Here is a 10113-nt window from a genome sequence, read left to right as displayed (position 1 = left end):
TTCGGATCTGTACGTGGAATGTTAGGTCCCTTAGGAAGCCCTAAACTGCAAGGCAGATATTACCGTCATCCAAGAAGTGCGATGCGATGGACCGGGCAAACGCAAACTGAAAGACTGCGATATATACTACGGCCACTGCTACCGAGAACAAAGACAGCGTCTATTTGGGTGTGGATTTGTTGTTGGAACTAGACTCAGGCAAAAAGTCTTGAGTTTCAACAGTGTGAGCGAGTGCATCACGACAATCTGCATCAAGACTAAATTCGCCAACATACGCCTCATATGCGCGCATGCCCCAACAGAGGAGAAAGATGAAGACACCAAAGACATATTCTTCGAGCTCTTGGACAAGACTTATGAGCAGTGCCCTGGCTATGACATTAAAATTATAAGGACTTTTTGACGCTAAGCCAGGAAGAAAATACATCTTTGGTGGCACAATCGGGATATACTGCCTGCACGACATCACCTCCGACAACGGATTCAGGCTGATCGATTTCGCTGCGTGGCAAGACGTTCTGGTAGCTAATACGCAGTTCACAAATCTCAATACCCCGATCCAAGCCAAAAAAAGTAATTACTGTGAGAAGATTCGACGTTAGACGGCTACAATCGCAAGAAACTGCCATGTCCTTTTCCGATCGAGTCTCTAATAACCTCTTAAAGAGTCCTATGTTTCCTGCATTAGGCATTGAAAACCAGTGGCAACATTGCCTTGCAGCCATCAGAGATGCCGCCTCTGAAGTGCTAGATTTCACACGGCCACAACAGCGAAACTCCTGATTTGACGACGAATGCACGCAGCGAAAAAAGAGCCATACAAAACGGCGCTGCAAAAAAGGAATAGAGCTGCTCGCGAGCTATACGAGCAGAAGAGGAGAGAGGAACACCGGCTTCTTAGATGGAAAAAAAGATAGCATGAGAAGCACGCGATCGAGGAGATAGAGGGATGTCACAACAGGAATGAGGTTCATAAACAAAAACACTCTAGTAAAGATATAAATCCTTCGTACGTATCACCCGCCAAAACCCATTTGTTTACATTGTTGTATTTGTAATGTGGACGAATTCAACGAGAAAAATTGACGTGATCAACAATTCCGCCTACCCGACCTTGACGAAGGGAAGATGGCTATATATAAACTTAATTCAAACAAAGCTGCTGGAGTTGACGGCTGCCGTGAACTGCCGAACTATTCAAATCTGCAGGCGATGACTTGGTACGGAGCATGCACCAACTCATCTGCAAAATATGGTCGGAAAAAAGCATGCCCTATGAGTGGAATCTCAGCATAGTGTGCCCGATACAGAAGATAGGAGACCCTCTAAACTGTTCCAACTACAGAGGCATCAGTCTCCTTTACATTGTGTATAAGATCCTCTCTGCCGTATTATGTGAACGTCTGAAGCCATTCATCAACTGGTTGGTCCTTATCAGTGTGGCTTCAGACCAGGAAAGTCCACTATCGACCAAATATTCACACTACGTCAGATCTTGAAAAAAACCCAGGAGCTTCAAATCGATACCCACCATCTCTTTATCGATTTTAAAGCCGACTATGACAGCATCTATTGGGAAGAGCTCTACCGAGTTTTGGCATCCCTGTCAAACTTATCCGTTTGTGCAGAATGACAATGAAGAATCACGATGCTCTATCAAGGTCGGAAAAGATCTCACCGATTTGTATTTGATGTCAAAAAAGTTTTCAGACAAGGCGATGGACTGTCATGCGACTTTTTTAATATCGTTCTGGAAATAATTGTGCAAAGCTCAATAGTCAACGTTAGAGGCACAATCTTCCTAACATCCATTTAACTATACGCAGATGATATTGACATAATTGGAAGATCAAAGCGTGATGTCAGTGGAGCGTTTTTGAACATTGCGACGAAAAGGGAGAAGATGGGCTTAGTGGTTAAAGAGGGCAAGACCAAGCATATGCTGTCATCAAAAAAGGACGCTGAACAACGACCTCTTGGACAAAACTTCATCATGGACAGCTATAACTTTGAGGTAGTTAAGGACTTTGTTTACCCAGGCACCGCTATTAACACAGACAACGACACCAGCGCTGCAATCAGACGAAGAAAAACTCTTGCAAATCGCTGCTTCTTTGGACTAAGAAGCCAATTGAGAAGTAAAGTCCTCTCTCTATAAAATCACCATCTATAAGACACTCATCATCCCGGTTCTCATTTATGGCGCTGAGGCCTGGACCCTGTCAAAGAAAGATGAGAGCGTGTAAGGATGCTTCGGTAGAAAATTTTTTCGGGTGATTTTTGATCCCGTACGCATAGATGGAGAATGGAGGAGAAGATTTAACGACGAACTGTACGGGCTGTACAGCGACACTGACCTAGTTAGCAGAATTATAGTTCAACGGCTTAGATGGCTAGTTCATGAAGAGCGAATGGATATCAACGCTCCAGCCAGGAAGGTCTTGAAATCTAAACCATCAGGCGGCGCACCCAGGTGGGAGAGGACCTCAACCAACTTGGCGTGCGAAACTAGAGACAGCTAGCTAGGGACCGAGCTGGCTGGAGACGCATATTGGTTGAGGCCCAGGTCCGCCCCGGACTGTAGCGCCAACTTAAGTAAGTAAGTAACGAAAACAATATCCGCAGTATGAATACTACCGATAAAAGTTAAAGTAGAATCTTACTACGGATGGGTTTTTGACATTTATACGAGTCTCGAAAGGATCTTATGTGATTTCGTTCTCAAATGTTGGTACGATTGATATTACATTTGAATCTCGATGGCTGTGTTCGTTGAGTAGTTGTGCATTTTGAATCATGTATTTTCCATTGTGGAAAAAATCAATCTGTTACTCTAAATATTATTTCGTTTTGTTAATGAAAATGGACTTATGTTTATCTCAGTTTAAATAAATATTTTTGGTGTTTCCACCACACTAGAAGATTTAAAGATGATTAAGTGTGACAGCACTTTCTAAAATGCTAATGGTCGACTTGACTCCGAACCCCGACCCGTATCGAGGCGAATCAAGCTTATTTCAACTCGATTCAGATATATAAAGAATTTTGGCGAACTTCAAGCTCGCTTCAACACCACATGTTAATGTAGCAGTCTACAAACAAACCCCTTTCTTGAAGTTTTGATAAATTATTCTGTGAAATGTATCAACTTTCAAATTTTTTATAAAATTTAATGAGTTTTAATTTTGAAGAATAACATTTTTTGATACAACAAATAGATACACGTGAAAAACTGAAACAAACACCATGTTTCTCTTAACTGCCGCTAGACCGCACGCCGCGGATTCTTGGGGATTTTTTTTTGGTAATTCACCAGACATCCCTTAGTAAGTGTACGAAGCTTCAAAACTGTTGGATTTTTGGTGAAAACCTTTATTAACTGGACTGTAAAAAGAGCTTTGACTCTGAGAACTTACTCATCTTTTAGCATATGATTCAATATCCTCCCAAAAATTTAATACATAGGCTTCAAATTAATTTTATTTTATAAAAAAATATTGTTTTTTGCATTTAGTAATATTTTTAAATAAAAATCTAACTGATATCTTTTTTTTAACAAAACGCGAAAACACACAAACCTTTTAAGCAAGACAAATCGACAGACGGGATGGGAAGTAATCAGTGTGGGTCGAATCCCAGCCTCTTTTTCTTACTTTGTTTACTTTCATTAAACGGAATCTTCTAATTCTGCAAAAGTATCACAGAAATAATTATATTTTTTTTTACAGAAAACCCTTAATAGAGCAAGATTCAAACAAGCAACTGAAAACATCACTTGAATTTTACAAATAAACAATAAACAGCTTTAAGAAAATTTAAAAACTTATTTACTAAAATATGTCTCAAAATATGTATATTAAATTTTTTACTTAATTAAATTGGTTATTCACAAAATTTAAAAATATGATTTTTCTACCTTAATTTCCCAAAGGATTCTACAGATATCCAAAGGTTTTCAAAGAAACCAAAAACAATCAATCAGTGGAAGTTGATGATTTCTATTTTATGGGTCAGTAAATAAAACCAAATTCTCCAATTCTTCATCTTGTATCTCATGCTGATGTCTTGGATACAGACATCACTCCTAACTTTAAAGCTGAGTTTTCCCTTTGGATTTAAAATCCATAACCACTTTTCCATTTTCTATAATTAATAATAATTAGACTATTATATTGTAACAGAGTCTTGTTGCGCGTGCTAATATATATACAACCTGGAACCAATTTTGCTTTATAGAGTTAGGACGACGACGACGAACGGGGAATTGAGTAAACAAGTCGTGTCGGTACAAGAACAACAGGAAATAATGATTATAAATTGGTTCCCGATAGCTATATATCTGGAACTGACAACATTGTGTTGATGGATGTCGTCTCGTCCTACTAAATTCCAATCTACAAAACATACCGTCGTCGCTATCTCTTGGTCTTTTTGGTTTGGTTTTATTCTTTTTTTTTGTTGTTGTGCCATTCCATCTGTGATCTGGCTTGATTCCTTCGGGGCTTTGTTTAATATAACAGTGAACAAGCTGAATATAGATGCAAAAAATTGTAGTGGCAGGGTTTGAAAAGTTCATAGCACGCAATCGATAAACTAACTACGCAATATATCGCAGTACATATATCGGAACAAGGTTTTATCCGCCCGCCGTCATGTGTTCCTTTTGTGAACTTTAACATTGGATTGTTATAAATGCCTTCAAATATACTAAGGATATCCACATACCAAAAACTTAACTTGAAAGTAGTACACTCGGAAAAAATTAAGTTCGTACATTAGTGTAAGTATATCTAGTATATAGAGTAGAAGTTGCCCCAAACTTAACGCATTATTTTAATTTTCAACAAACAACGCTGTAATTTTGTTCAGGTATTCACTTCGGAAAAGTTCAGACAAAGATGCACTTTGGTGAAGCGCATCATTTATGCTTCTTTAAAGGTATCTTAAGTAAGCCAGGGAACACAAAATTTAAGAAACATGCTTTAACAACAAATTTATCTTTAAAAAAATGTATTTGTAATTAACTAGCTGACCCGGCCACGCGTTGCTGTGGCCAATGTGTTTTGTCATATAACATTGTTGTAATCTATTTAAGGGCAACGGTAGAAGAGTATCAGACATGGGCACCAAGATGCTTTTTTACGTATATGTCTTTCATAAGAAAAAAAATGGCGACCATAATGACTGATTTTCTGCTACTTTTTTACAATGAAATTATTATTTAGGAACGAAGTTAGATACGTTAAAGGTTGTAGACGAATTTACTGGTTTGGGATTTGAAGGGGAACTACTTTGAACACAATTGATCAAAATGTTTGTACAGTTAATGTAAACCAAAAATCAATAAAAAAGAAATTAATTTATTATTTATTGTTATTTTTATTCAAGTTTGTCACAAATTAGTATATTAAAAAGTTTTTAGTAAATAAGCTGTGACATTTAAACTCATAAATAAGGAAGGTAGGGCGGATAGTTTAAGATATTCTAACTACAATATTTATGATTTCGAATTATAAATACTAATTACCACTAATCCGTGCACAATATTTTCGGTTAACCTGCCTTACACTAACACAATAAGGTTCGACGGTTTTTCTAGACGTGAACATTTACACATAGCTATAAAATAAATAAATTAGGGGGCACAACAGTCCGGAGAGAACCAGGGCCTAGTGACTTACAACTCTCAACCACTCCTTTGTGCGAGTGATTGCAGGGATGGAGGGGACCTACAGTTTATATGCCGAACCCGAACGGGTAATTTGATTAAATACTTTTCACGACAAGACCTATTCTTGGCGATTCTTCGCAAGAGAATATACCTGTGAATAAAACTTTAGGTGGCACAGCCAGGGATCGAACCCAAGACCTCTCGCATGACAGTCCAACGCACTAACCATCATGTAACGGGTACTGGAACACATAGCTGCCCATGAGAAAAACATTTTAAAAATCCAAACCACAAATGGACATTATTTGGACTTGAGACGAAACCAATTGTAAACTTTAGACTTCTGAACTATATAGAAGAATCTGAAATACGTGGCAACAGGACCACTTTTCCTTTAAACTTTCCAGTTAAAATGGTTTCTTCGACAATATTTAAGTGATCTTATTGATGACCAAAGGTTTAACGTTGAGTTGCTAGAGGTGAACTAACCTTTAATATTTAATCGAAGATTATGTAGTGGCATTCCAGGTATATCTAAAAATAAAAAAAGATGGTTGGTATACGACCCACAACTTCCCATCCCGTATGTTGATTTGTCTTGCTTACAATTTTGTAGGTTTTCGTGTTGGGTTAAAAAAGCTGTCAGTTTCACTATTCTTAGAAATTTCAAAATTACCACCAACATTTTTTGTACAGTTTGAAAATCTAGTTTTGTTAAATAAATTTTTAGTCAAAAACAAATGTTTACCAATTTTAGTGGAGTTTCTTAAATTTTTACAAATAAAATAAATGCAATATCAAGAACCGAACATCAATTTTTACCTAATTTGCGTACTATTTTTGTATGCAATAACGGACTGTTGAAAATAATATTTTCTGCCAAATAAAAAGTTTGAATACAATAGTTTTAATTTTTGAAAAGCCTCAAGATAACTGTTACCAATTTAAATGAATTTTGACTACAATATTTCTTTTAATATAAGAGTAAATTAAAGCCAATATCTCAAAGTTTTGAATTTAATAATGAATGAGTAATGTTTTTTTTATAAAAAAAACTGTCAAATCGATTCGTCTTAAAACTTTAACAGATGTTAAAAACGTTATTCTTCGTTGCATAAACTAATTTTGGAGATGAAATAATTTTGTATTCGTAAAATTTTCTTCGAGGTGACGATTTTTTTCCAGTTTTTTGATTTATAAAAAACCGGTAATTGGATTTTTTTCCAAAAATATAAACGTCTGGTATCACGTTAAAAAATAAAATAATTTGGGTGTTGCAACAGTCCGTTGAGAAATAGGACGACTTACAGCTCTCAACCATTTCTGTGTGCTAGTACTGTTTTCAGGGATGGAGGGGACCTACAGTTTTGAGCTGAATCCGAACGGCAAATTTGAGAAAGCACTTTTTATGACAAGAATTGCGCTTGGAAATTTTGTCAATTCCTCGCAAGAGGCAGTACCCGTGAAAAAATCTTTTGGTGGCACAAGCAAGTATTGAACGCAAGACCTTTTGCCTGACGGGCCAACTCACTTTTTTCCTTTTTTTGTAATTCATTTTTGTTCATTATTTCTTAAAAATTTTATTTATTTTTGTATTTATTAGAAAATTTGAAAAAAAAACTAATTTGAATATCTTTTTTTATTTTTACTTAAAATAAGGTCCTTAATATAAAGTTTTAAACTAACTTAAACTACCTGCTCTACCTATAAACTACTTAAAATTAGCCGATTGAAGCCACCAAAACTGGTTCTTCTTCTTCGCCCTATCAATTCGGTCCCGTTTGGACACAGCCTTACTGAACCGAAGGAGCACTGCTTCGCCTTGTGCCATGACGTCCCGATTGTACAGGAGTCGCCTATCCACGGTTCGTCGTCTGACGTGGTAGATAAGCGGAACTGCCAATCTATCCTGTATCAGACTGCATCTATCTAAAAAGAGGAATACCTCTGGTGGAATGAAGCCGCTCAAGCGTGCACTCTCAAAATACTCGTCATTCGGATAAATCGCTCCGAAAATTAAATTGTTGCAATGTGATCTCCAACGAGTTTTATCACGAAATTGTCAATTCTGTTGATTCCAGCCCCGTTGTATAGGACCTCTTTTGAATAGTAATGCACGAAAAAAAAATTTGGGAAGGTGCAATGTTCAACAACAAAGGACAAAAAAACAAAAACAATCATCGGCGGTATGAGGGCCACGTAGCAAATTATCTTCAATCTGGGGAACAAAATTGTCTCCGACTTTTCCGTTCTGTACGCAATAAGATCGTTATCGTACGCAATTGCCTTTGTAAGACTACTTATCAGATCGCTGGTGTAAATGCTGAAGAGAATCGGCGACAGTCCAACGCAATTTATTTGCGAAATTGATTTAAAAGACACTAAATCGACTGGTAAAAACTTTTTTATCTGGATGCTAATTTTGTCAACATTAACTTTTTTGGCTGCCTGAATAGCCCGATGACTGAGCCAGTTATGATTTGAGTAATTATTTTGTATATCTGAAGAATATGCTAAAATACAATGAACAGTGAAGAAATTGTCTTGCAGTTTAATGCATTGCGTTTTTGGTTGTGTTATATTCACTTTAATAAGAATTAAATTTATACTTCAGTCTAAGTAACAAGTGTATTTCGTTTACTACAAACTAAATTTAACCTATACTTTAGCTTCAACAACATGTGGTAGTTATGCTTTTAATTTGTAGTTTATATGAAACGTTTGGAAATTTGTCATAGCTCCATCTATTGAATACTTACTCACTCCAGGCAACAGATGTTGCCATCATTTAAAATTGTTTGACGCCAACAGATAATTGTGACGGTCAAATATTAGCCAAGTATATTGAGATGTAAGCTATCCTTTCTTTCAAGTTGGATCAAACTACACGCGGTGTACAAATTTGATTAAAATCGGTTTAGTAGTTTAAGACTCCACCGTGGACAAACATCGTGACACGTTATTTATCTATATTAAGATTTATCTACAAATATATAACAAACAGATTTTCAAAACAATCTCTCTTAAGACGATAAATTGAGATTCTAAAAACCTTAAAACACCAATTCGACAAATCGAAAACATTTAAAATCTTAAAGTTTACTTCAAAAATAAAAGTCCTGGAACGTATATTTGTGCACTCATAGTTTACCCCCGCTTGTCTTTTTTATTCAAAATAAACCAACATTTTAGTAAGTTGCCTGAGATGCGTAACAGCTTCGTTTATTTAAGTTTATTTGTAATGGTATAAATATTAATTTGTTTCCATCATCCTTTTCTAGTTTGAGGTTAGCCAAATATACAAGGCACATATAGTTGGCGGTTAGCACAGACGTCACTTACCTTGTGATATATTCTCCTCCTGTTAATCTCAACTATACTTATGCCGTAACAAATTTGCTATGTACGTATCTTACACCTGGCGGGTGCTCGTGCCCCCTTAAGGCTTGTGTTTTCCAGAATCCAAATACCATTGTTCTCTATAAACCACAATTTCGGCCTCCACATGATAAATTACTCGTACCTGGGTGCGTCAGATAAAGATGATGATACTGATGACGAACGAACGTTTGTAAATAATATACGTTTAATCAAATGGTTGGGTTGGTTCTATGAAAACGAAATGTGTGTTCAATTTGACATATGTATGTTCCTACATATAAATTTGTGGGGTTAGCAGAAATATATGCCAGGTGTAGACATTTAAAGAGTATATGACAGATAAACCAGATGTGAAATTTCCTCAACCAGGAGGCGGAAAAATCTTTTCTACGTAGACAAAATTGATTGAATGGCGCAAAAAGTATTGCATATACGAATGTGAAATGTGAATGTTTTTGAAGGAAAACATACATACCTATAAAATAATGACGATATTTGAAACAGAACACGTGGAGGGCTGAGAATTTTCTTCCAAGAATTTTTGTTCTTTTATTTTCTAAAATTTTCTTGAAGGTAATACCGGCAGGTTACGTTTTCTATGAATTTCTTACCTTGTTTGAAAAATTGGTATCCGTATTGGAAAAGAAAAACTTTTCATTGACAATAACTTTAAGTAAATTTTGTACTACCGATAATAATGCAGAAAGGACTCCGAAAAATAGAATGGGTGTAAATATCTCACGAATTTTATATAATGTATTGTGGCTGTCAAAGTGATGACGATCTTACTTCGGATTCTGCTGATGAATATGTACCTCAGAGTGAACATGGAAGAAGTCCAGTGGTTATCCCGGAGACAGACAGCGATTGTTCCGATGACGAACCCGAACTAATTCTTCCAAACACTACAAAGTCGATATCGAAGAAAGCAAAGCCTGTTTAAGTTAAATGGGTAGCGCAACATTTAGACCTCTTTGATGGGGAAAATTTAAAATTTACAGAAATAACGCAGTTACCGGAGTTTATTGAAAAACTGGAATCACCTGAAGATTTTTTTGTAC

Source organism: Eupeodes corollae, chromosome 1 (genome assembly GCF_945859685.1).
Source record: "Eupeodes corollae chromosome 1, idEupCoro1.1, whole genome shotgun sequence".
NCBI lineage: Eukaryota > Metazoa > Arthropoda > Insecta > Diptera > Syrphidae > Eupeodes > Eupeodes corollae.
The sequence above is the reverse complement of the archived record's forward strand: the minus strand, read 5'-3'. Positions refer to the sequence as shown.